Source organism: Aulostomus chinensis, chromosome 23 (genome assembly GCF_037954235.1).
Source record: "Aulostomus chinensis isolate RoL2024-O1b breed Wild chromosome 23, RoL_Achi_v1.0, whole genome shotgun sequence".
Lineage (NCBI taxonomy): Eukaryota > Metazoa > Chordata > Actinopteri > Syngnathiformes > Aulostomidae > Aulostomus > Aulostomus chinensis.
Window position 1 is genome coordinate 20210645 of NC_141342.1, and position 25009 is coordinate 20235653.

The following is a 25009-nucleotide window of genomic DNA, read 5'->3' on the forward strand; positions in this document are numbered from 1 at the left end:
ATCTGTCCACCTTAAAACTGCTGTCAGTTTAACGCTTGAAGAGATTTCACATTAAAAGCCCTTTCCCTTTAAAGCCCGCAGCCCACCCACGTGCCCGAAGTCGGCCAGAGCGTTTTATCTTTGCTTCTACCGCTGCGTCGCAGTTACGCTCCCCAAACACTAGTTGGCGGCGGGGCGTTTTGTTTCTTTTGCTTTACCACCCTGTGATGACAGCCGCTGTCACGGTCGGCGTCACTGCAGCGCGCAGTTGCGAAGCTCAACTCAACTTTTAATGTGAAATTTCTGTACAAGTAGTACAGGTTTGGGATTCATGTGAGAGGAAGGGAAAAAAAAGAAGAAGAAGTAGCAAACTGCAGCAGAGTCGTGACGGCGTGTGTAAAAGAAGCAGAGAGAAAAACTCAGGCTTTTATTTGAGAATCTACAGGAGGCCTCCGTGTTTGGCTGGCGAGAACCTGCTGCTGCCAGCCGGTTCCTCGTGGCTATTAACTTGTATGTAACACTGTTCTCATGTTGTGTTCCCACAACTTATTAATGGACTCATATCTGAACTCTGTAGCACAATATATCACTGCTGTGCGTCTGTGTCGCCTAGGGAAACACTTTTATTTTGAAAACTTGGAAGTATTTATGCTCACCCTGCCACTTCCTGTGTCACCTGCTGTTTTTTTGTTTTTTTTTTTGGCTTGATTTCATTTGTGTGCAATAACTGGAGTTTGAACTCTTATTTATGTGTCAAACTGTACAAAGTCTTATCTGCTGTAAGTAATTATTCTTATTAACACTGAAGCTTGTAAAGCGCCTCAGTCTGAAAACGCACTTTAAAAAGTCATAATAAGACGCGGCTTCCGTCGGCTCAGAGAGGGAAAAGACAGCCTTTTCTTTTTTTATTTTTATGAAATCCAACTTGTGAACAAACAACGCTGCTTGAAATTGACACGCAAATCCAGGATGTTTAACGTCAGAGAACCGTGCTCATTTTATGCCATTGAATCACCGGACACAAAAATGGTGAAGTTGCTAAATTAGCTTTTAAGCTAGCATACGGCACACAGAGTACCGACAAATAAACTGAATTTCATGAACCTGATTTTGTGCCTGTTGCTACTTGTGACTGTCATTGAAGCAGCTCCTAGGACCGCCCTATGACCTATACGTGCTGATGACATCATCACCCCCCGATGGAGTCAACATTTCTCCAAAGCCCCTCTCGTCTGTTTTCAGATTCTTGCTAATTATCGCAACCGCGGCTGAGCTGGTGATTGTGGCCTCGCGACGTTTACTAGCTACGACGTTGCACCGTCATCATATTAGTGCGTTCTAGTGTCTTTCATCTTCACCAATAATACTCTGCAAATCAAGTACGCTGCTTCCGAAACAAATGCACGCGGCGCACCCGGCCGGTCGAAGCATGGCAGCATTTGACCAGAGGGGGCGCCAAAGTCAACACGCACCTAAAGGTTCATCATAGCTGCTTTAAACCTGCGTCATGAAGACGAAGAAAACGTGATGCACGGAAACAAAAACTGAAGTCATTTTGAAACTGGACGCGTCGCAGCAGGAAAATCAGATTTAAGTCAATAAAGAAAAGAACAGTTTCAGGTTCCCACACGTGTTCCCGCTGACGTGGTTTACGGGGACGCGTAAGTATTTGTCAGCCATTTTCTTTCCACTTTAAAATTTTTGATCAATCAGTTAATCAACAAACAACCTTTTGGGTTTTTTTTTTTTCCCGAATCAAATTTAATCCAAGAAAACAACATTGTACAAATTTTGCACTCTGAGTGTCGCCGCCATTAAAGTGATTGACAGGTCACATATGAAAGCAAACTTGGAAAAAAATGTTTGATTTTAGATTTTAAATTAACAACAATTAGGTTGTTTCATCTGAACAGGAACTCAGTTGAATTCACATTTGTTGATGAATATTTCCAAACGCCTGACGTGTGTATGAATGACCCGATGTCGCCTGCTGCCGCCGCCTCATTGGTCCATGTTCACGATCCTCCGTTGTCATTGGCTGAAATGTCTCTGATGCTGCTGAGAAGCCGAACGCTGAAATAAAAAGAAACAATCAACACCGAACTTGAGTTTGTGCTCTTTTCTGCTTTCCGTCTTGTTTTATTCTTTTTCTTTACAGCATAAAAGTCCTGCACAGTGTTTTGAACCATTTACAGCTTTTTCAGCTCCGTCTGAACACTTGATTTTCAGACACATTTAAATATATAATTTAAACTTTTTTTTTTAATGTGCCAATTTTTAAATTTGATTTCGATGATTTCGTTATTTTTTTTCCTGACGGAGGAAACGTAGCACATATTTTGTGCAAGAACTTTCAAAAAAGGTGAGAAACTGAAGTTTTACTTTGAACATGAAAATTTAAAGCTAAAATTATTTCACATAAATGTCTTTACTTTTCTGTGACAAACCAGTCGCCTGCAGAGAAGCCAGACTGACGGTTCAGCACCAACAGGGAGACGGTCTGTCGCCTTGTCATCTAAAAAAATGACACTTTATAGTCGGTGTTCTGAAGGAAATGTGGATATGTGTCTCCATATTTAGGTATTTTCTGTCATTTTATAGGTGAAACTTGAAAACAATCAACAAATAAAAAGTTAAAACCCTCCTGAGAACGCGAGACGGAGGTCTCCTGCTCAGAAGACACAAAGATTCAACAAGGAAGTAAACTGACGTGTAAATCGTGAGGCTGAGAGACAACAGGCGCTGAAACAAACAGCTTGTTGGTTGATTCTTCTTCTGTGGTTGTTGAGCATCACCACACAAATACACACACACACACACACACACACACACAGTAGCTTCACTGTTTAGACTTTGAATGAACCTGCAGCAGCTGAGTTGCACTCAATTACAGTTGGATCCCTCCTGACAGGCAGCTGAGCCTCCAACTGTGTGTGTGTGTGTGTGTGTGTGTGTGTGTGTGTGTGTGAGCAAGAGCATGTGAACAGGTACGTGTAGTAAAGTTCCCCCGACATCCTCACTGATTAATTCCCTTCCTGCTTGAATTCTCCAGACTGGAGTTTTTCATCCTGCTGCTTCCTGCTGCTGCAGATTAAAAAAAAAAGACAATTCCTGTGGGTCTCTCTCTCTCTCTCTCTCTCTCTCACACACACACACACACACACACACACACAGTCAGGCGTAATCCCCCTACTCTCACGCACAAATCTCAGCTCGCAGCTTCAGCACCAACACTGTCCAGGATAAACCCACCTTCAAAATAAAAGCACGCTGAACTGAGCATGGCGGCTACGTCTGGTGGGTGTGGCTTAAATACTGGTTCGTTGACAGCTGCACTTGTCACGGTGGTGAAGTTATCTGATGTAACGAGCTCATGTTTAAATTGGGTGATGATGATGGTGGTGGTGATGGAAGCAAGGATCATGATTCCTCCACCAGGAAGTCCAAATTCTCTGCTCCCTCTGAACGGCTGTTGCCCCCTAGTGGCCACTTAAATCATGTCCACAGAAAGATCAGATAAATTAGATGACTTCCGCATCTATGGAAGCACATTGCAGTTACTGGGGGGAAAAAAATTAGGCAGCTTATCTCGTAATCACGACATCCTGATCTCCGTACGTATCAGTAGACGCCTCGTCCATCTTCAGCCACCATGTTGACGGTGGAGACGAGGAGTTGCCATGGGAACTCAATACAATCCCTCATGATTTATTAGTTTCTTTTTATCCGGATAATTTGAGGCAATAAAATCATTTTAAAAAATGCATCGATTTGCTTTCCTCCTCTTAGGAACATTCCTGTCTGCTCATCCTCTCAAATGATGCTCAGAGGCTTCTGGGAAATGTAGTTTCTCTGCTGATCTGCTGCTGCACCGCCACCAGCCGTTCATTATAAAACATTATATCATCATGTAAACTGATTTTCTGAATCTGTTGTTATTGGAAAATTATCTTCTTTATCCCCAGCGAGCCAAAAGCAGAGCTGTCGTCTGGGATAGCAACTGACAAATCGTGGTCATCACCGCCGGCGCGCTCCACCCGGGGCCTCCCCGTTCTCAGGTATGTGTGGCATGCAGGAGAATAAATGCATTTTTAATGAATCCCGTTAAGCCATCATTATTCTGATTGTGAGGTCCGTAAAGCCGTGGAGTTCATTAAAGGAGGCCGGTGGTTCCGGCAGCAGCACGTATCTTCAGCGTGGCCCGACAATTATTGAATAAATATGATTTTAATGACCTGCGCTCGGCAGTTGCCGCCGCTCATTACAAATAAATGCTGCTGAAACGTTGCTGACAAGTTTGATATTCTGCATGTTGTCGTCCGCGGCGCAAATGAGCCGAATCAGCGGAACGTTGACTTAGTGGCATGGAGGACAAGCGGGCGGCCGGAGCAATTAGAGCACCAAGAGGCCTGAAAGTTTCAGGGCGTCAACGGGAATGTCTCCCTCCGTCAAAACAGGAAATAAAGTACAAACACTGCCGAATTCCTCCGTGTCAGGCGCCTGTCGCAGTGACCTTTGACCACCGAAATGTTTCCAGGTCATCGTTGAGTCCCAGATGATGTTTGTGGCAAATTTGGAGGAATTCCCACGAGGTGTCGCAGGGATAAAAGCTGAACAAAGCCGGGACGGATATCACACGCATAGGAGGTGCCAGTGACCTTGACCTTTGGTCATCCTCGAGTCCCAGTGGATGTTCGGACCGTCCTTGACCTTTGACCATCTAAATCTTGTTCGTTTAGCCAACTGGACTTCAGTGGCGTGTTTGAAGAGATTCCCTAAAGATGTTCCAGAGGGGTGACGGTGACCTTTGACCACCAAAACTGTTGGCCGTTCATCCCCGAGTCCCAGTGGACATCCGTTGCAAAATTTGACAAAAACCTTCAAGGTGTCCCAGAGATAGCGGGTGAGAAAAAGGGGACAGAGATCACAAGCGTGTGAGATGACCTTGACCTTTCGACCACCAAAGGTCATCCTAGAATCCCAGTGGAAGTTTGAACTATACACGAGGACCTTTCCCGAGGACGTTCCTGGGATACCGTGTTGATGTGAGATGACGGCAACTTTTGACCGTCAAATTCTTTTTTTTACGTTTGTCAGTTCATCCGCGCTTCCCAGCGGACTTTCCTCCATCAAGATGTTCCAGAGCTTTGGGATTTAAACGAAGTGACAGTGGCCTTCGCCCCCTTTAATCCTCCCGGTTTCAACCTGAAACTCCTCCAGATGTTTCATCACAGTTTGAAGAAACTCCCACTGGTGACGGACGAGCGGAACACCGCTCCCTCACGGGCGCGAGGAAAAGAACATCCCAGCGCGAAGTGACGTTTGAGGCCACGTTTTCAAGTGTGTGAATTGTTAGAGGACAGATGTGCTCGAAGTGAACGCAACATGTTGGTGCTGTTCGTGTGATTTGGTTCGTCCTCCTCTGACCTGGTGTGAAATGCGGGGAAAAAAGTCTGCACTTTAGATGAGATTTACATTTAGATGGCTGCCGTCGGCGCCAGTCATCACCGCTCAACGCAGCTTGAGGAGGCGGCTTCTCGTTCGCTCCGTGTGTCGGAAATTGATTTTGAAAGTTTCATGTGGTTCCCTGGATGAGGCCAGACACCCGCTAGGAACGTTGGCCCACGCCAGCTCGTCTCATTTGTGCCTGCGATGATTGACCCGCTGAACGTCTCAGGTGAGGACACGAGGCCTGCGGTGGCGCTGGAGAGGAGCGATCGGGGAATGGAAATGCCAGAGGGAGGCAGAACTCAGGACGGACGAAGGTTTCACTCCGGTTGTCCAAGACTGAGGACTATTTGTTGTTATAATTGATTATTTTTGTCATTCTTCTGGTCGTCAGCGCCGGTGAGACTCAGGGGCCGGAGTCGCTGCGTTTTCAGGTTTTCCGCCTGTAAAAGCGTTTTTCATCAGCGCGACAGCTCCGGATCGTCTTTGCCCAAATTTGCCACAAACTTCCACCGCGGAGGAACTGAATTGATTAATTAACCATTTACACTCCCAGCGTGTGATCTGTTTATCCAAGCAGACTTCCAGTTTACAGTGCAGCACCGGTAGAGTGTGTGTGTGTGTGTGTGTGGGGGGGGGGGGGGGGGGGGGGTCAGCCATCACTGCAGGGAGGTTGACTGCATCCTTGTAAATCCAATCACATCTTTATGTATGTGTCTGCTGGAGTGAGTGAGTGTGTGTGTGTGTGTGTGTGTGTGTGTGTGTGTGTGTGTGACAATGTCTGACATGTTTTGGGGTTTTTTTTGGCCTGAATTTTTCCCATGACAACCTCCACTGGTGTGTTATTGGAAGTTGCGTGCATGTTTATTTCATATATGCGTGCGCGCGTGTGTGTGTGTGCTGAAGCAGCTGCAGCCAATCATGAAGGCAATCTTGGCCGCCGTCTTTCCATCAGAGCGACCGTAAAAGTCAGCAGCGGTGAGCGTAAAAACAAGAGGGAAAGATTTAAGAGCCCCCGCCGCTGCTGATTTTTACTGCTTGCCATCTTTGTTTTGGGCGCGTCGCACACAGATTAGAGTCATCATTGTCAGGTGTGTCTCCGTGGCGACATCCCCCCCTTCTTCTTTGGTGTTTTATCTCAGGAACGCCCGGAGGGAATTTATCCAAATTTGCCACGAGGCTCCGCGGGGACGCAAGGATGAACAGAGGAACATCGTGGCGGTCAAAGGTCGAGGTCACATCATGGGGGCATGCGACCACGGTGCAGTATCCGACATTTGGCTCCCGGGCTGCTTCCAGGTGCCACACTTCTAGGTCTTTTTGGGTTCGGGGATAAATTTCTAGACCCATGAAGAAACTTTAGACAAAAACACGGCAGTTATTGATTTGTTCAGATCTTGATTTTTTTTTTTTTTTTTACTCAAACAATTCTGACTAGGAGGCTGAACCCGCCGTAAAACACATCATTGTTTCCAGAATGATCCCGAAGAACAAGAGTTCCTGGATCTAACAGGACCCCCATTCCTGGTCTGGTTCTGTCTGGCGGATGAGAAGAGGACGGGGACGGCAGCGGGCTGATCGGGGCTCATCAGTGCTGAGACGATAAATAATCAGCGTGGAGGTTGTGAACTCACGAGGGAGCGCAGGTGAACCAGATGAGCTCACCTTCACCGCCGTCCGTCGGCCTGCAGACGAGCAGGAATGATACGGTCTTCCAGGTTACCGAGAGAATGATGAACTGCGCCTCTCCTTCACATGTTTGAGAACGACGATCGAGACGGAGCCGAAATTGGGGTTCTGACACGTCGGTTGCGAGTGTTGGAGGTCGAGCTGAGGGGAGCGCGGCGTGATTACAGCGAGCGACACGTTGGTTTCAACTGAAACGAGCCATTAAACAAACAAGACACCGTGTTAAACTGCCTCTTAACCACAGAGTCAACCGAGCGGTGACGCTGTGACACCGGCGGCGCCGCGTAAATAACTCACAACCAGGATTATTAAAGATTCACACCCCGAGCCTCAAATCCCACCAGCAGGTTTGGGTTTGAGGTTTTATTCTAAAAAAAAAAAAAAAAAAGAAGACCCCAAAAAAACCTAAAAAAATAACGATTATCTTAAAGATGCAGAGTTCTGTGCTGAAGCTGACACCAACAGTCTGAAGGGTTGCTTTAGTGTTTGGTCTGAAGGACCAGCTCAGGTGGTTGAGTGGGTAGAGCGCAGGTCTCCCCCTCACCTGACCCTGGTTCAAATCCCAGCAGAGGGATGCCTGCTGTGCGTTACCCCCCCCCCCCTTACTTCCTGTCCAGTCACTGTAAAATAAAGGTGTCTGAGCCCAAAAAAGTAAATAATTTGAATCAAGTAAACTTAAAAAAAAGTCTCTCATCTTGAGAAACATCCCAGCAGAGCGTTTGGACGCCTGAGAAAATGTTGGATTTATTGTTTTGTTTTTTTTTTGGGGGGGGGGGGTATTTTTACATCTTACAAAAAACAAAAATCAAAGAAATCCCTCCTTTCTTTGATTTCTGGTGTCGTAACTGTTTGAGACTTTAAAGTGAAGTGAAAAATGGACTCAGTCAATAAAGACGGGAGTTAAAAATAAACGTTCCTCCGCCTCCGCGTTTCCTCACCTTCCTCCCGGCCTGCTCGTGTGTAGCTGGGAATTATCTCCACCTTGACCTCTTCATCCCGGTTTAAGACTCTGGGTGTTTGATCCTCCGCCCCCGACCGATCCCGCCTGTAATCACAGCAACTACACATCCAATAAAACATCAGAGGGCGAAGAAGAAGAAGAGAAAGCAGAAGAAGAAGGAACCCCTCTTCAGGGCCTCTGTCTGCTTCGGCTCAATGCTGTGGATTATTCCTGGATGAGAGGCGGTTTCATCAGATCCTCGCCGTTTGAAAGTGTACTTAAGGGCCGTGTTGTTAAGCCTGTTTTAACCGCACGATGCTCACCTGGAACTTTCATGTGTAGCCATGAATCCACACTCACCAGCAGGACTTGAGGTGGGCAGGAACGATCCGGCCGCCCTCCTGGAACGGTTTGTAGCGGTTCTTCATAAAGATGAGTCACCTGAAAGCGTCACGGGAACTCATTTTAAAGTTAAAAACACTTGAACTTGTTCAGTGGCTGCCAAGGAGAACATGGCCGCCCGGACGCCGTTGACCAGCATGCGTTTCCGGAGTCATTGGGCGAAGCAGCTACACGCGAATAAACCGTCTGTGGGTGTGAATCAGTGTGGAGGCGACTTTGATCGTATATTCAAGCGTCTTTAAGTGATAAGCTGGCGGTTGTGGGCCAGTCCCGGCTGACATTCGGCTAGAAGTCGCTAACTGATTACAAACAAGGAACCTCGGTGCCGCAAGGCCACTGTGCCAACCACTGCCCTGAGAACTTATCCTCATTTTACCAGCAGATTTTGATGTCTCACCTTTTCTTTCAAACAAGCCTCAAACACGGGCTTCTAAATATTTTTGAGCCACAACTCTTTGAACTTAATTGACGGTTTTTATTAGAAATGACACTTTAGCCCCCACACAACTTTTTATTTTTTATTTTTATCCAATTTTTCCCCAAAACACAGGTCAAAACTCAAGTTAATGCAACTTCATCGGACTGACATTAACTTTATCGTCTCATCAAATTTTAGGCTTCTTGGTTTAGGAAACTTTCAAATCTGTCTGATTTTTCCGTCTAATTCTGCTGGAAAACCCCGGGGGGGTGAATGAAGCGGCGGCGGGAGGACAGGAGGACAGGCTCGCACCGACCTCTTCCTTCTGTCAAACCTCTCTCAATATTCTGATGCTCGGAATGTTTTTTATCACAGCGACCTTGAAAGCCTCCGCTGTGGCCTCGGAGGCCCAAGAATGATGAGCTTCCACAGCTGGTCAGGACAAGCAGGACAAGTGGAAGCAAACGGACAAAAAAAACCCAACAAAACACAGAAACAGATCATTTTTCTGCCAGTTTGTGGGCTCCTGATCGTTGGTGAGCGTCTCGGTGTGGGAGCCATCAGCGTGCGATCTGATGACTGCTGCTTCTTCATCATTTACTCGGTATTTTAGGCGTCACAGCCTTCAGGTTTCACCCTCGTCTAAAACTTTAATGTGCTTAAGGTGGAGTTCAGGCGGGGTCCAACTCAGAAGTTACCAAACTCTGCAGAAGTCGTTAACATGCTGGGCGCTCGCTCCTCCCGGCTCCCTGGTGCATCCAGAGACATCACCAACAGCTAGTTAGCTAATGCTTCTCATCCAGCAGGAAGACAAAGCCCAGGGCGAGGGAATCATCTGCACGCCAGCAGACACAGCGGAGACAAAGCGGAGAAGAGGAGGACGAAAGAGGAGGACAGAAACACAAAAAGCTACTGTTGCTGGAGTTTTCCCATGACGTGCGAATGTTTCGGCCCAGGTGGGAGCGGCGCGTTACTGCAGGGCAGATGTGTTCTCTGGCTTGTAACGCTCGCATCGTGTGTTTGAAGCCAACCTTCGCTTCTGCCGAGTCGCGCCGGCGCTGCTGCTGAGTGAACACACAAGCAGGGTGAGCATTCATGTGTGAAGCTGTGAGGAGTTTCTAATCTTGTGTGCAACTATGTGGTTTGAAGCAGCGTGGCTGATTGTGTGTGCGCGCTGTGATGCCTCGTTCCCACACGCAGACATGCTGTCTGTAATTTCAAATATAGACAGTGTCCGTGCCGCCCCCCCCCCCCCCCCCCAAGGTGATAGAAACATCCCATGATCAAGAATGTGGGGCGAGTCCCGTCTGTCTGCATGGAACAATCGCGGACAGCTGCAGAAGTAGCGTTAGCTTGTATTTTAGCTCACTCGTAGCCTGTTAGCTTGATTTTGCTAACGTAGTGTGTGTGTGTTTTGTTCTTCTTTGTTGTGTCTTCGCTGTTCTGCGGCCCGTCATCGTCCTTTGGTATTTGGTGTCTGGTAAATCGAAAGGTTTTCAGTTCATTGATGCACTCGAGGAAGAAGATCCAGCATTTTATTATTTCCATCCCTCCATTTTCTACCTCTTCTCCTGTTCAGGGTGGTGGGGGTGGAGCCTATCCCAGCAGCCTTCCCCCAGCACAGGTCACCAGTCCATGGCAGGGCCAACACATAGAGACAGACAACCATTGGCTCTCCCAGCCACGCCTACGGTCAATTTAGAGTCTGGATTAACCTGGTCCCTCTTGATGTCTTTGGACTGTGGAGGAAGCTGGAGTACCAGAGAGAACCCAGCAGGAACAGGGAGAACATGGAGACTCACCCAGAAAGACCCCGTGCTGCAGCCGGGGCTCGAACTTGGAACCTTCTTGCTGGGGGGCCACGGTGCTGACCACTGCGCCGCCCAATTTATTATTTTACACTTAATTTTTTTGAGGAAATGAAGTAGTACGGACCGCTGCTAGCTTGGTGAGGACAAAACGATCCCTGTGTCCCTGGAACGTCCCTCGGTCTCAGGCGTTGGGAGCTGCTCGCTCCGTGAACGCTCACCCGGGACGAGGCGAACAGCAGAAGCTCCTCTGGCTGAGTTTGAATCTCTCAACCTGCCGCCGCGCCATCAGTGAGCCACAGGACAATCCCCTCATTCACACCTCAAACACACCACCACGGGCCATATTTAAAGCTTTAAAGCCGCAGTCACACACACACACACACACACACACACGGAAAAAATTGGTAAAGCAAGTTTCACATGAGGAGGGAGGAATTTCTGATCCTGCTCTCGTTCCCGGTGGGTCGTAGACGGCGGCGATGAGGGAAGTACTGGAGGAACTAGCGTGTTTGTATGATGTTGACTCCTTTCTAATTCAGGCGCAGAAGAAGAAAAAGTGACCTTGAGTCGCCGGGCGAGGCGTGGAACCTGTTCATTTGTCTCTCTCATCACCTCTGACACTCACGCCTGAAACAAAGCTTCTGTCTGAAAGCAAAGCAGATATTTCATCTCTTTCTGTTTCTGGAGCCTTCAGCCCTGTTTTTTCCCCTCAGCTTATTTTGTTTCTATGGCTCAGCGAGCTCACCGCAGCGGCGTTCAGCATTATTAACACCACGTCAGCAGCCGGACCGACCTCTGACCTCTACCTGCACGCCGCTCTGCCTGAGCCTCATGTCCTAACAGGGAGGGGGGTCTTCGGTCCGGACATTCCCTTCAGGTCCTCATCGGCTCTGGTTGCCATGCCAACCACGCTAGCAGTGATGCTCCTGACGTAGATGAAATAGGTGCCGTTGTCGTTGGCAACGTGACATCAGTTCCTCTCCATCAACGGCCATGCGTTCAGACGTGTGTTCTCTCTCATTGAAGGTTAACACTCAGAACTCCGTCCTTGGCTCACGACGATGCCGTCCTCCTCTACTTCCTGTTTGTTTCCTGTTCCTCACAGTTCCTGCTATAAACAAACAGAGGTCTCGCTCGGCGTCTCTGTGGCCCGCCGCTTGATGGCGTAACACACAAGACTTTTTTGATGAGTCCTGGGTGTCGCTTCAGAACCGATGTAGGAAAGTCATTAGTTCGTCGCTCATCGATGAAGTCTGAACTGCCTTTTAATTAAACAGAGCAGTTCATTAAACACAGTGTGTGAGTGTGTGTGAGTGAATGTGGGGTGTGTGTGTGTGTGTGTGTGTTTGTGAATGTGGGGTGTGTGTTTGTGAATGTGGGGTGTGTGTGTGTGTGTGTGTTTGTGAATGTGGGGTGTGTGTGTGAGTGTGTGTGAGTGAATGTGGGGTGTGTGTGTGTGTGAGTGAGTGGGTGTGTGAGTGAATGTGGGGTGTGTGTGTGTGTGTTTGTGAATGTGGGGTGTGTGTGTGTGAGTGTGTGTGAGTGAATGTGGGGTGTGTGTGTGTGTGAGTGAGTGGGTGTGTTTGTGAATGTGGGGTGTGTGTGTGAGTGAATGTGGGGTGTGTGTGTGTGTGTGAGTGAGTGGGTGTGTTTGTGAATGTGGGGTGTGTGTGTGTGTGTGTTTGTGAATGTGGGGTGTGTGTGTGAGTGTGTGTGAGTGAATGTGGGGTGTGTGTGTGTGTGTGTGAGTGAGTGGGTGTGTGAGTGAATGTGGGGTGTGTGTGTGTGTGTGTGTGTGTGTGAGTGAATGTGGGGGGTGTGTGTGAGTGAATGTGGGGGGTGTGTGTGAGAGTGAGTGTGGGTGAATGTGGGGTGTGTGTGTGAGAGTGAGTGTATGGTGTGTGTGTGTGTGTGTGTGTGTGTGTGAGTGAACGTGGAGTGTGTCAGTGAGAGTGAGTGTGTGTGTGAATGAATGTGGGGTGTGTGTGTGCGAGTGAATGTGGGGTGTGTGTGTGTGTGAGAGTGAGTGCGTGTGTGTGTGTGAGAAAGTGTGTGTGTGAGTGAATGTGGGGGGTGTGTGTGAGAGTGAGTGTGGGTGAATGTGGAGTGTGTCTGTGAGAGTGAGTGTGTGTGCGAGTGAATGTGGTGTGTGTGTGTGTGTGAGAGAATGTGTGTGTGAGTGAATGTGGGGTGTGTGTGTGTGAGTGAATGTGGGGTGTGTGAGTGTGTGTGTGTGAGTGAATGTGGGGTGTGTGTGTGTGTGTGTGTGAGAGAATGTGTGTGTGAGTGAATGTGGGGTGTGTGTGTGTGAGTGAATGTGGGGTGTGAGTGTGTGTGTGTGAGTGAATGAGGGGTGTGTGTGTGTTACAGGTCAGTAGCTCAGCTTGGAGACAAGGAGGGAGAGAGGGTGGAAGGAAATATGTCTTCTATAGGCTCCAGCCTGCTAAATGAAGTTCTCCAGCTAAATGAAGTATTCTGCATGAGAGCACAAACATAATACACACACACACACACGGAAGAAACACACACAACTTCCAATAACACACCAGTGGAGGTTGTTACAGGAAAAAATTTAGGGGAAAAAAAAACAAAAAACACAAAGTCACACATAAGACGCACAAACACACACACACACACACACTCACACAAACCTTTTGTTTTTGGAAAGTCAGCTGGAGTGCCAGAGGTCCTGAACAGTCTGTAACATCTCATCTCCTCCTTTGTTTATCAGCTCAAACTAAGTCTTCGTTCCTCTTAAGCTGCCATTGCTGAAAGAACATAACCCCCCCCCCCCACACACACACACACACACACCCTCTCCAGCTGGTGACCCATGGTAACATCAAGGCTGTCTTGACAGTAATAATGAACCTCCTGGCGTGTGTTCACGCAGGTCCAGCTGAGCAGACGTACGCGACCTTCAGCTGACGGTCGACCGTGGCGGAGCAAACGTTCCTGGATATTCAGAGGTGCAGGATCAGCCCCTCCCAGAACCTTCACCCGCCAGGCTTCTGGGTAGCAAGTTACAGCCCGTAACACACTAGACGGCACGGGAGCTCAGGGAGGGAGCGGCCCACCCCCAAGAGGAGAAACTGAACCTGCGATCCCATTCTGTTGGTCACCACCGAGCCGGATCAGCTGACCTTTCCAGAGGTCATTAGACACTCGCTAACGGATAAATAACCTCAACATCAGCAGCGGTTAAATGCCTCTGAACGAGAACGCGCTGCTGACATCGATCAATGCTGGAATAAAACCCTGAGAAACAAAAAAAAAAAATGCAGTATTTGATTTCAAATATTCACAGGAGTCCTATGGGCTGTCTGTGATCACATGACAGGAAGAACAACCTTTTCAATCATAAAGGTTCCAAAAAGAAGATCCTGTTTGTCTGATTAATAATGTCACCTACTGAAGAAAAATGCTGAATTTTACTTGAAAATTTTGACGTAAAACATATGAAGCAGTGGAACGCAACAAAAAGGGGCGTGTCCGGACTAGCAATTGTCAGGGTCACATGACACAGAAGCTGCTGGGGACACACGCTGCATGTTAGCGTTGCTATGACGTGCTGATGAAAGCGGTTTCGTCCTGTGTTCTTTATCGCCAGCGAGTTTATCGTTCGTGGGTGTGAGTCTGTCAGCGTTGCGAGGGAGTGAGCGTACAGCGCCGCTCCTCTTCATCCTGAGGAGGGCTCCTCGCTTTATGGTTTTTCTAACTTTCCTCCACTTTTACGAGTGCTGAAACAGCCTGTCTGCTCCCATCTTTATGTGCCGTCGCACCTCCACTGTCTGTCAAATTTATGGCAGACATCTTGTTTGCCCATGTAGCAGCAGCCATCGGTCGGATGACAGACGCTGATGTATTTCCTCCGTGTCCTGCCTCTCCTTTGCGTCCCCTCCATCCTCGCCACATTCGCGGGGAAATTTACAGTGAGGAAACTCTGACAGATGTACTGGAGCGTCGCTGTTTTACGGCATTAAACGCTGATTTATCTTCTTCCCTGGCGGACATGAATCCATCCATTTTTCACTCGGAAACCGTTTTTGTCAAAGATTCGCATGTTTGTGTGTGACAGCGAACGTCAGACGGCAGCAGCAGAAGGGCCGAACATCCCCCGAGTAGAAAACATGGACAAAACATTTCAATGAAATTATCATGGAAGACAAGACGTTTGCATTCAGGCTGGGCCAACTCAGATAGGCTGACACAACAACACCATGTCAGGCTTTCGCTCACCAACTCCAAATTCCATAGGGAAAACGATCATTTTAAAAGATGTTCACTTGTCCTCTTGTGGAAAGAAGTGCTTCAGTATTCACTCATGTTTTTGTACTAATCAGCATCAGCATGGGGTTCATTCGGCATTGCTTTGATGCGTTCATCACCCATTAATCACAAGCAAACGTTACAAACGCTGAATTGATCCAACTGAATGCTCCAGCTGACGACGCTCAGCTCTACAGCGAATGAACTCTGAACCGGAAGAGTTCTAGTTGTTTTTTAGCTCAAATCAAAGCGTTTGTGGATTACGGCTGAATAAAGAAGACATGGATTACGCCAGGTGATGCATCGGAGAGTGTGTAAACTGACATTTTTGCTGTTGTTAGCCGCCGGGTGCCATTAGCTCACACGACGGGCTCGTCCTGCATCCCGAAACCAGAAAGAAGAGATTCAGGCGGAGAAAATGTCTTTGTGAACTTAAGACATCGATTTTTCAGTACTTGGAAGACAAGTAATGGCCTCAGACCAGTTAAGCAGCAGCTACTGACAACACCATCAGCAGGGGAAGAAAATTCCTACAGTGAAAAACAGTTAACAGGTAGAAACACAGAAGACATTGCTCTTTGACTCACGTGTTTTCTGACCGCCTGACAGAAGCAGACGGTGATCGGCGGTTTTGAGCGAGAGGTCTGTTGATGTTATTCTCACCTGCTGGATGCTTTTAAGAGGACAAACAAGATCTTTTTTAAACCATAAATACAAGGACGTCTTTGAGACGCCGCATTATGGCTGCATCCATTAACCTGCCCACTCTGTTGTGGAGTAATTGCTCACTTGTTTTTCTTTATAAAAGCTCAGAAAATAAATTCATTTCCACCACTTTTCTTGCTCTCAGATGTCTTGTTGTATCTGACCAACAGTGCCAAAAACACAATGCTGAATAGTCATTAAAAGAATCCAGCGCTGCCAATTCACAAGTTGTTTTTTTTTTTACTTTTGGCGGCAGTAAGTCTCTCAGGACTGAACCCCTCCTGCCGCACTGTCGCTCACTCCCTCAATAAAATAAACATGTCCCCAGTCTAATAATATGTGGGCCACATGCTAGTGTTTTCTAGACCTGAAATTGCTGTACTACTAAATAATAATCTTTTTTTTTTAGGCCAAACCAGAAGTTGGCATCGCCCTGGTCCCCTCCACCAAAACCCAGCGGGATGTTAAACTGGAAAAATGAGACTGACATGTTGAATTAATCAAGATCATCTTCATGAGCGAACACCACTCTGATGATTTCTGAAGTGTAAATGTAATTGCTGGAAGTACAAAGCTAACGTTACGCTATGAAGCAACTACTGCTAGCTAGCTTCACACAACCTCTTCGGTCTCATTGAGCCGCTTATAAGCAGCTGCTGATAAAAAAAAAAGCAAAACGTTTTCAATATAATGATGTATTTCTATGTTGCAGAACAAAATATTTCAATATATCAAGCTTGTGCGAGCCACCGACTTTATTTCAGGCATTTAACTGAAAACTCACTGACTTAGCAGACATTCAACGATGCTAACTCATGCTAGCTGCCACCCAAACTGGCGATGGGGTACAGTCTTCCAGGTTTTCTCAGTCATCAAGGCTTATTCTTCTGAAATGTTTGGTTAATTTAGTTCCTGAATTATGGGAATCCTCTGGATTGTTGTTGCTGCAACACAAATTTACTTCGGTGGCGGTTTCAACCTTGAAAGGCACAAATGAACAGCTTCAGGTTCTTGTGAGGGACTATGGGTCCCCAGAGTGGCCAAAGTGGCCATGTGACCAGTGACGCCTCGAGAATGAAAGTTTCTTTTTTCCTCACTTCACCTCGTTACATGATAATAGAGGAGCCCCATTAGAGAATAGCTACGACTTGAAGAACGACGACTGTGGAGCAGATCCTCATCCCAGAGCTGGAATAAAAAACAGGGACTTGGATATTTCCTCTCAAATGTGAACGGCTCTCCGGTGGCCCACACAAGGACGTATTATCAGGCGGGTGTTTTCGCAGCTGTGTGGGAGTAAATGACTCTCTTAATGAGCTCACACCAGTTAAATGTTTTGCATCATAACTGGGTTTTTTATTCCACCGGAGAGGTAAAATTGTGTCGCTGCAAAAAAAAAAAAAAAAAAAAACGAGTCCTCAGGTTTGACTTTTCCAGCATCGTCGTAGAAGTCGTGGACGTCCCTTGTCAACAGGGACGTGTTGGACTTTTGGAATGTCAGGAGAGTATTTTGGGTATAAAGTTATTTTGGGAAAATGGCTGTTTGGGGACCTGGACATTTAAAGTCCCCCTCCAAGCAAAAACCATGTTTGTCTTTGTTCTTCGTATATTCATATCATCTAGAATTTCTAATGAGGCTGAGCAGTAGGTGGCATTTTAAGGATTTAATATGGAAATTGTTTTTCTGAGCAAACATAGCATTTGTTAATCAAATGTTTATGTATTTTTTAATACATGGTTGGAGGGGATCTTTCAAATGTTGAGGTTTATGGAAAGGTCGGAATATTCAAATTAGTAGGGCCACGTTTGGGATGTAACAATAATGCAGGAGGGTTTTAGCACGCCGTCAGGTTGGGAACAAAGTGAAGAGCTTTGGAGAAAAGACAGTCTTGCTCATTTGTCCGTCCTTTTTTTAACACAGCTGCTTTAAGGTTAAGAGGGGCCTTATATTTGGAGTTATAAAGCGAAATAGAAGAGCGTGTTTTACTAGGAGGAGCAGTAGTTTCGGAGGCCCTGAGTTACATTTGGCTCAGAATTCACTGCCAAAGGAAACTCATTAGTAAGCACGGTCGAACCCCTTCTGTTTGAAAGAGAACAAATTGTTTTTCCTCATCACCTCCTCAAAGAGAGAACATAAAATCACCATGCCGCACTGATCCGCCACCTCGTTCCCGATGGAATAATTTGGCGCCTTTTAAAACCGGCCATCAAAGACATAATCTGCACCCTCGGCTGCCAGGAGCCACTAGAGGTGAAGAGCCCTGGACAAAGAAAACAGGCGTGAAGACAGGAACATAAAACATCAAATATTCAGCGTTATCAGCCAGTGCTGCTCAGATGAGACCCGGCGGGAACAGAACCGGCCCCAAAACGTCCGTAAAGCTTTGGTTGGATTCCAACAAACCCTGAACACATTCGCTGTTCCGCCGCAAAGAGGAAGGTTTATTTGTGATTATGAGCTCTCTGTGCTTTTTCAGTTAAGACTTTTGAATTCTTCAGCAGGTCTCAACGGGGGAGTGAAATTCACTCATAAAAGGCTGCAAAACTTGTAACAGCTTGGCTAAGACAAAAAAAAAAAGAAAACAGGAAAGTGCTGTTAAGACTTTTATTGAAATTTTTAACACTTTATGGCAGTAAAATCAGGGAGCAACAGATGGGTGACGAGGATTCATCGGCTCATTCTTCCTAAACACCTCGCTAAAAGGTTTCTGTTCACACCTGAAGCGGCGGCCTCTGTTCGACAGCCGCGCCGCTGACCAAGCTTCAAAAACACGCCGCTGTCATGGGTGATGGCTGGAACTGGAAGGAGTTAACAAAGGCGGCAGAATGAAGTCAGAAACAATGTCAGCGGCAGTTTTCTGCTAAATTCTTGCAAAAGCTGCAGGCTCACAAATCCTGGCTGTGTTGCAATTTAACAGCTCCAACAGCAGCACGATCGAGAGGTGAATGTGAGAGGACCGTGATTCTACAGAAACAGCAACTCCGAATACTCAGGAGTCCCCAAACATTTTTGTAACCTTCAACTGAGGGAAGGAACCAGTTTGTTCTCCTAACTTTTGAGCATCTTCCTCGTCATCTGTATGAACATTCAAGCTGCTGCTGCTGTTGTTGCCGGCGGAAAAAGTCCGCCTGAATACAAATAGGTAGATCAACAAGAAGTACTATTTTTCCTGTACGTTTCAATCTCTCGTGGTCTAGTTTGCTCTCGCTACTTCTCCATTTCGGCAGCTGAAAGCTTGAGGTTACATCAGGCGAGGTGAATATCTGCTGGAAAGAAATAAATAAAAATACAGGAAAATCGTGTTGATTTATACACTTGAACAGGTTTCTGAGAAAAAGCAAGCAGACTGCTGAAAATAAAACTCTGTGGGAAAATAGGAGCCAATGCAGCAGAAAACTATAATGGATAAAAAAAGAGAGAAACTGCTGGTGGTATATAAACAAACCGGCAGCTTTAAAGATCCTCGGTGTGTCTGTGGAAAGATGCCGCAGAGCTCCGTCTGTGTAACACTATACGATTCTAGCGGCTACAAATCGCAGTTTATGTGATCATGGAATAAAAAGTAAACATCAGTTGATGCTACTTTTTCCATTATTATTTTTTACTCTTATCTATATATTATTTCCAGTGATTCGTTTCAGAGCCTCATAAGAACCTCAGATTTCTTTTAAATCAATTGCGAGAAATGAAAAGCAGCATTAAAAAAAAAAAAAAAAAAAATCAGCATTTTGTTCTTGATAGGATCTTTCTGGGACTTGTAAATTGTCTCCAGAGCCAGACAATAAGCTCCCTCTTCTTTTCTCTGTGCTACATTAGGGGGCTGAGACCCACACTAGTTAGCTTAGCACAATGAGTGGTAGTGGGTGGTAAGTGCTAGCATACCTCTGTTTTGCCTGCATAGCTTGTAGACCTGTAGTTCCTCCCTGGCTCAGATGGATCAGGTTCAGGATCTTGGTTCATCCTCTGATTCAGACATGATTAACAGCACCAGTTGCTCTTCTAGCCCACAACAAATGCTTTGTTTTGTTGGTCCAAGATTTGCAGGGTGCTGCAGAGTATCTGATTAAAAAGAATAAAATGTATATTTAAACTTTTGAATTGTTTCATAGCAATTGTGATGAACAACTCTGGTTATATTAATGGATTGCTACTACCATTTTTTTTTGTGCTAAGCTAACTAGCGCGTGGCTAAGCTGAATGTGGCGGGAAAAATAATCCACATTTTATTCTATAAGGAAAAACAGAAGCTGTTGAATCATGACGATCGAGTTTGCATGAGCATGATTGACACGTTTTAAGCTGTGGTGGTGCGTTCAAGAGTAACGGGTGAGCCTCAAAGGTCGTTCGCAGCTTTACAGTAAGCAGTTATTTCCCATTTAAAGTCTCTTATATTGCGAGGAGCTTCACACCTCCACATCGGCATTGACAAGTGTTTCCACATCCTCCAGGCAGGAGAGGAAGAGACGAGGAGGAAGAAGTCTCGTTTGATGATAGAGCGCCTCTCCCACGAGTGTTGGCCCATCTGATTAGCACTTTTCCCTCATCTGTCTTTTACCGGGCTAATTAACTGGATAATTAGCAGAACCGATATATGGACACAGTCGATGTTCCAGCAGACCCGCATGTTCACTGTGACTCACTTTGAAGATTCACAACACAAACCGTGTTTTAGATTCACATTCGATCCTCTGGGAGGTGAACTCAAGCGAGGTCTGACCAAAAAACACTGCATCAGTTTTCACACAAACAATATGGCATTTGCATACTGGGGTTCCTCTATAAGAAAATTGAAGCAGCGATGCATTTAAATGAGCGTGGCATTAAAAATGCATGGAATAGAGACAAGGCAGTAAATACCAACTCTCTCAAATTGGCCAAAAGCTGCACAAACAGGAAGATAAAAGATGGAGGAGGAACACAATTTGTTGTAAATTTAGTGACTTAATGCACAGAGGTGATCAGCTGCACTTGGCTAAATGTGTAGAGATGTAACATTTCAATGACATTTCTTAGATTTCAAATGCCTTATTTAATGAATTTCTTGATTAAACTAATCCCACAATCAAACAATAAAAACTAGAAATTCTCCAAATAATCAAGTTTAGATTTGCAGAGAAATTATATGAATTATCTGCAAGAACTACATCTACACCGTTTGGAAAAGAGAACTGTACTTTCATCATTGTATCACTGGAGGAACAAGTACTGGAGTTCTGAAAAGCTCCTCCTGAAGACAGGGGACAGAACAGACTGCCGACTATCTAAGAGCTCCTGAAAGTTAATTGAGCAAGAAAAAGAAAAAGATTTGGAGTTGCTGTGTTGCCCACAGTTAACCGGATAACCCTTACTAACCCAGCTTTAACTGGATGTTTCCCAAGAGTGACTTAAAGCTACCTTATCGGCCTGGAGGGCAGTGACCTGTTGCTGCTCTACCTAGCGAGCTAGCATCACCACTGCTTTCATTGGCCAAAAGCTAATGAGATTTATACATTGGGTTTTCGAGAACAATTTTTTACATAAAATAATGATTAATAATAAGAGATTAAAAACCCTTTGTATTTTTTTGTAGTATAAATTTAGTCACTATGAATTTAAAGCTAGCGTATGCTACAAAAAAAGCTAACGTTATGCTACAAACAGACAGCTACAGAAACTTAAAAATAAACCTGAGTTCACGTTCATTAATGTTAAGGGATTTCTATGTTTTAGGACTCATCATATGCTACTTTATTTAGCATGTATTTTAAAATCAAAAACATAAGCATGGACCATCTCTACTTCTCTTGACTTGAACTCAAATCTAAAAGTCACTCCAGCTTAAATTAAATGACCGTTTTAAACTTTTATAACAAGTTGCAGTTGCAAGTTAGCAGCCACAGAGATGGAATACTTAAGTCGATTTTACTTTACTTTCCTTGAACATTTCTGAGGTTTCTTTTTCCTTCCTACATTTAAACACAAATTTCTTAACTTTCTACTACTTAATTTAAAAGACTTGTTTCTGTATTTTATGCAGGATAGACAGAAACTATGTTGAACAAATATGAGTGTTTTGTTTCAAGGTGCAAGTGTTGTCTACCTAATTTACACAAAAATAATCATTTTTGAAGGTATATTTCTGTCAAAATCGAGTTACTTGTTCCCAAAAAAAGAAAAAAGGACGAGTTAACATAAGATAGACACCAGTTTTATTCGAAAATATCATCAGTCTTTTAGAGATGTTTCCGTTTTTTACTTTGTGTCCGTGTTAGCTAGCTAGCAAAAAATGTTACATGTGTGGGTCTTTGGCTGTTTGGCCACCTCAAAACTGTGTTTACCTGTTACCGTGGCTACGGGCCCACTGGCACTACAGCGTTCATATTTTGGCAGCAGCAGATTTTGAGCATCTACACGGAGATGGGCTTCGTCGCTGCCTGACCTAACCAATCAGTGTCTGCCGTCACATCCTCACCTAGTGGTATTTGTGACACAACACACGCCCACTTTCCAGCATTCCAAACAAATTCCTGTCATTATTTCTCACCTTTATTTATTATTTTTTTAATCCTGTTTAGCTTTAAAAAAAAAAAAAAGAAAAAATACTTCATTATACAGCAGCTGGACTGTTGGCTGTTGAAGGAGCTTTCATGATGGATTTTAGACTGATTGATGGAGTGAAACAATGTGCTGTTATTGAACGTTGTGATTTGTTTTTATCTCGACTAAATGGTTCCTCCTCTGGTGTGATAGTGTGTGTGTGTGTGATAGTGTGTGTGTGTGATAGTGTGTGTGTGGCTTCAAAATCCACAGAGACAGATTGTTATTCAGCAGAAGAGCTTACAACCGAATCATTTACTGGAAATATTTTCATGAAAACAGCCAGCACTCTGAACCCATTATCTCTTGACTCTAGCACTAAATTATCATCTTTTTCTCTTATCTTGGACTTTGATGTTAATCAGCGCATTCCCCGCTAGTCTGCTCTCTGTAGTAAAATGGACTCTGAGGTATCAATTTTACCCAAAAACTTGCTCTGACGACGGAGTAATTTATTCCATTTTAAGTGTCTGTCCCTCTTCTCACCTGCTCCCCACCTGTTCCATTTGCTGTGAAATTTGCTCGTGCTCGGCAGGGATAAAGGCCTGAGAGATTTAACAGCCTGCAGACATTTTTATCACATTTTCTTCACTTTCTCAGCTTCAATCAGTCCTGCTCTCCATTACGGTTTCTCTCTCTCTCTCTCTGTTCGGTTCTCGGTGTGACCCGACATGTCAGGTAAAATGACTTTCACCAGGAACTTTGATCAAAGGGAGCACACAAGGTAAAAGTACCCTGAATTGACAATACTCACGGGCACAAGTTCGGGGTTTATGTATGTAAAAGCCACATTTAATTTTCGTTTAACAATTAAGGGGATTACAAATGCGTTTCAGTGATTAGAGTCCACTGTGGGAAGGAATCTGATGTCTGAAATGTTTCTGCATCAGCGCACTTGGAGCCTGGTTTTTATTTCGAGGCAGGAAGAAGCAGGAGAAGCTCTCAGATGTGATCACGCAGTGACTCAGAGCGGGTCGCCTACGCACGGTTCCTCTGTGCTTCCTCTAGCAGGCACGCGTTCTCACACCTGCAGCCTCACCTGCGGTCCTTGATGATTTACAATTATCATAATACTTTTCTCATTTGCTGGTTTTAAATGAGCCCGGCCCACTACAAAAACAAGAGGGAATAATGATTCTTCATCCAAATGTCACTGAAGCAGGCTCCCACAGGCCTCCAAGACAACGTCAAGGTATTTAAGGTCATAAATCTGATTACCTGCAGTAACCTGATCACCTTGGAGAGATGACGGGGGTGAAATGCAGAGATGGGAAGTACTTTGGAGTCCCAGAGTTTCCTTCTGTATGGCGCTGCCTCTGGTGAACTGCACATTTGCAGGCGCGCACCTGTGGGGTGATGCCGCTAATGCGCTGCACCTGCCAGGGGCAGAGGTGGCTAACGAGAAGCACTCGCTAAAACACATTCGTCACGCACAAAAATGCGAGTGTTCGTATGAGAAGTCTGAGATATTTTACTCAAAACAATGAAACGTGGCAGCATGTTTGTGGAGTAGAAAGTTAAACCCACATGTGAAACATTAAGCCTTACACCAATTTTTGTTCCGACACAAGAGGGTTGGGTTGTGTGCTTATCTCTTTATTTCAAAAGACCAAAATGACAAGGGGTTAAAACAGTAACACTGCAGTACACACACTACTGCATTCACTACATTGAGTGTTACCACTAACTGTTCACTCACTATCATAGTTTTCTCTAACACTTGCTAACCCTGCCTGTCTTCATGACTTGTGTGTTTTTTCCATACACGTTGCTTCACCTGCAAGCATTTTGAAGGTCCGTTAGCCCATTGCTAACGGTCTAGCCTCGTCTCAGCACGTTGACGAAAACCAGACTTACATGTTCTTATACTTTATTATATAGATTTTTTTTCCTTGTTGTCTTCGCTTGGTTGTCCCACAAAAAGATGGACCAAATGTTGCACATGGAAGAGAAACAAAGTCAAACGTCGCTAGGTACAGTACTTAAGTTGTTTAAGTTCCATCGTGACGTCGCTTTCTTCAGAAACCGTATCCTCGAACCGATGAATGGGTCATATTTTCCAGATGGGAAGCATAAAAACACCGATTTAAAATGGAAAACAGAAGCTGTCAAACGCCTCAGCAGAAGGTCAATGCATGTACAGTGTTGAAACACCCGGAATGATTGTTTGACATTAAACCGTGTTGTGATGGAGTCGTGTGGAGCTTCCAGGAAGACGACGTAAACTTCAACGCCTCAAAAGCCAGGAGAGATTGATGTCACCTGCCGTCTGTCCTTTGTCTCCCGACAGAAATTGGTAATTAAAATGCCTCACGCCTTTTCTGCATCATCACTACAACAATGACAGCCAGCTGCCGAATGCAAAGCTTTGCCCGCAGTGTCCACGTGTGCGCCGACATTTGTAAAGCAACATATGGCGTGTGCGTGCGTGTGTGTCCGCCAAATAGTGGAAGGAGTCAGAGGCGAGGCGGCAATGGAGGGAAGGTCAATGACTGCATTCATGTCTGAGATGAGGGGCTTTTTCATCATTATTTTGAAGGACTAATACACCAATTTAATTTAGGTTAATTATGCAAAACAGGATTTTCATAAAGGGACGAAACAATAGTGCCGGGATCGGGGGGGGGGGGGGGGGCTGTCACGTGGTTTTATTCTGTTCACCCTCCAGGGGAGGAAGCGATGGGAGACCAGGCAGACGGCTGACATTAACGACGGCGGAGAACCTCTTCAACTCTGATTGGTCGTCTGATTTGATCATCCAATAGAGTTTA

General features: G+C 45.5%; 2 long non-coding RNA genes across 5 annotated transcripts; both read right to left on the reverse strand.

Moving 5' to 3' along the window:
- Positions 1 to 1793: 1793 nt before the first annotated feature.
- On the reverse strand, positions 1794 to 15817 carry LOC147239997 (uncharacterized). Its single transcript, XR_015111447.1, has 5 exons — positions 15746 to 15817; positions 15544 to 15629; positions 8417 to 8497; positions 8055 to 8176; positions 1794 to 2052 (listed from the first exon to the last, which is right to left on the reverse strand). It is a non-coding gene; the product is annotated as an uncharacterized LOC147239997 (long non-coding RNA).
- A 2441-nt stretch (positions 15818 to 18258) lies between these two features.
- Positions 18259 to 23594, reverse strand: LOC147239998 (uncharacterized). 4 transcript variants are annotated; one of them, XR_015111523.1, is made up of 4 exons: positions 23457 to 23594; positions 19545 to 19721; positions 18838 to 18925; positions 18259 to 18460 (listed from the first exon to the last, which is right to left on the reverse strand). It is a non-coding gene; the product is annotated as an uncharacterized LOC147239998 (long non-coding RNA). The 4 variants fall into 4 exon arrangements; XR_015111525.1 differs by having other exon boundaries at positions 18838 to 18928; XR_015111522.1 differs by having other exon boundaries at positions 18259 to 18925.
- Between the last annotated feature and the right edge of the window lie 1415 nt (positions 23595 to 25009).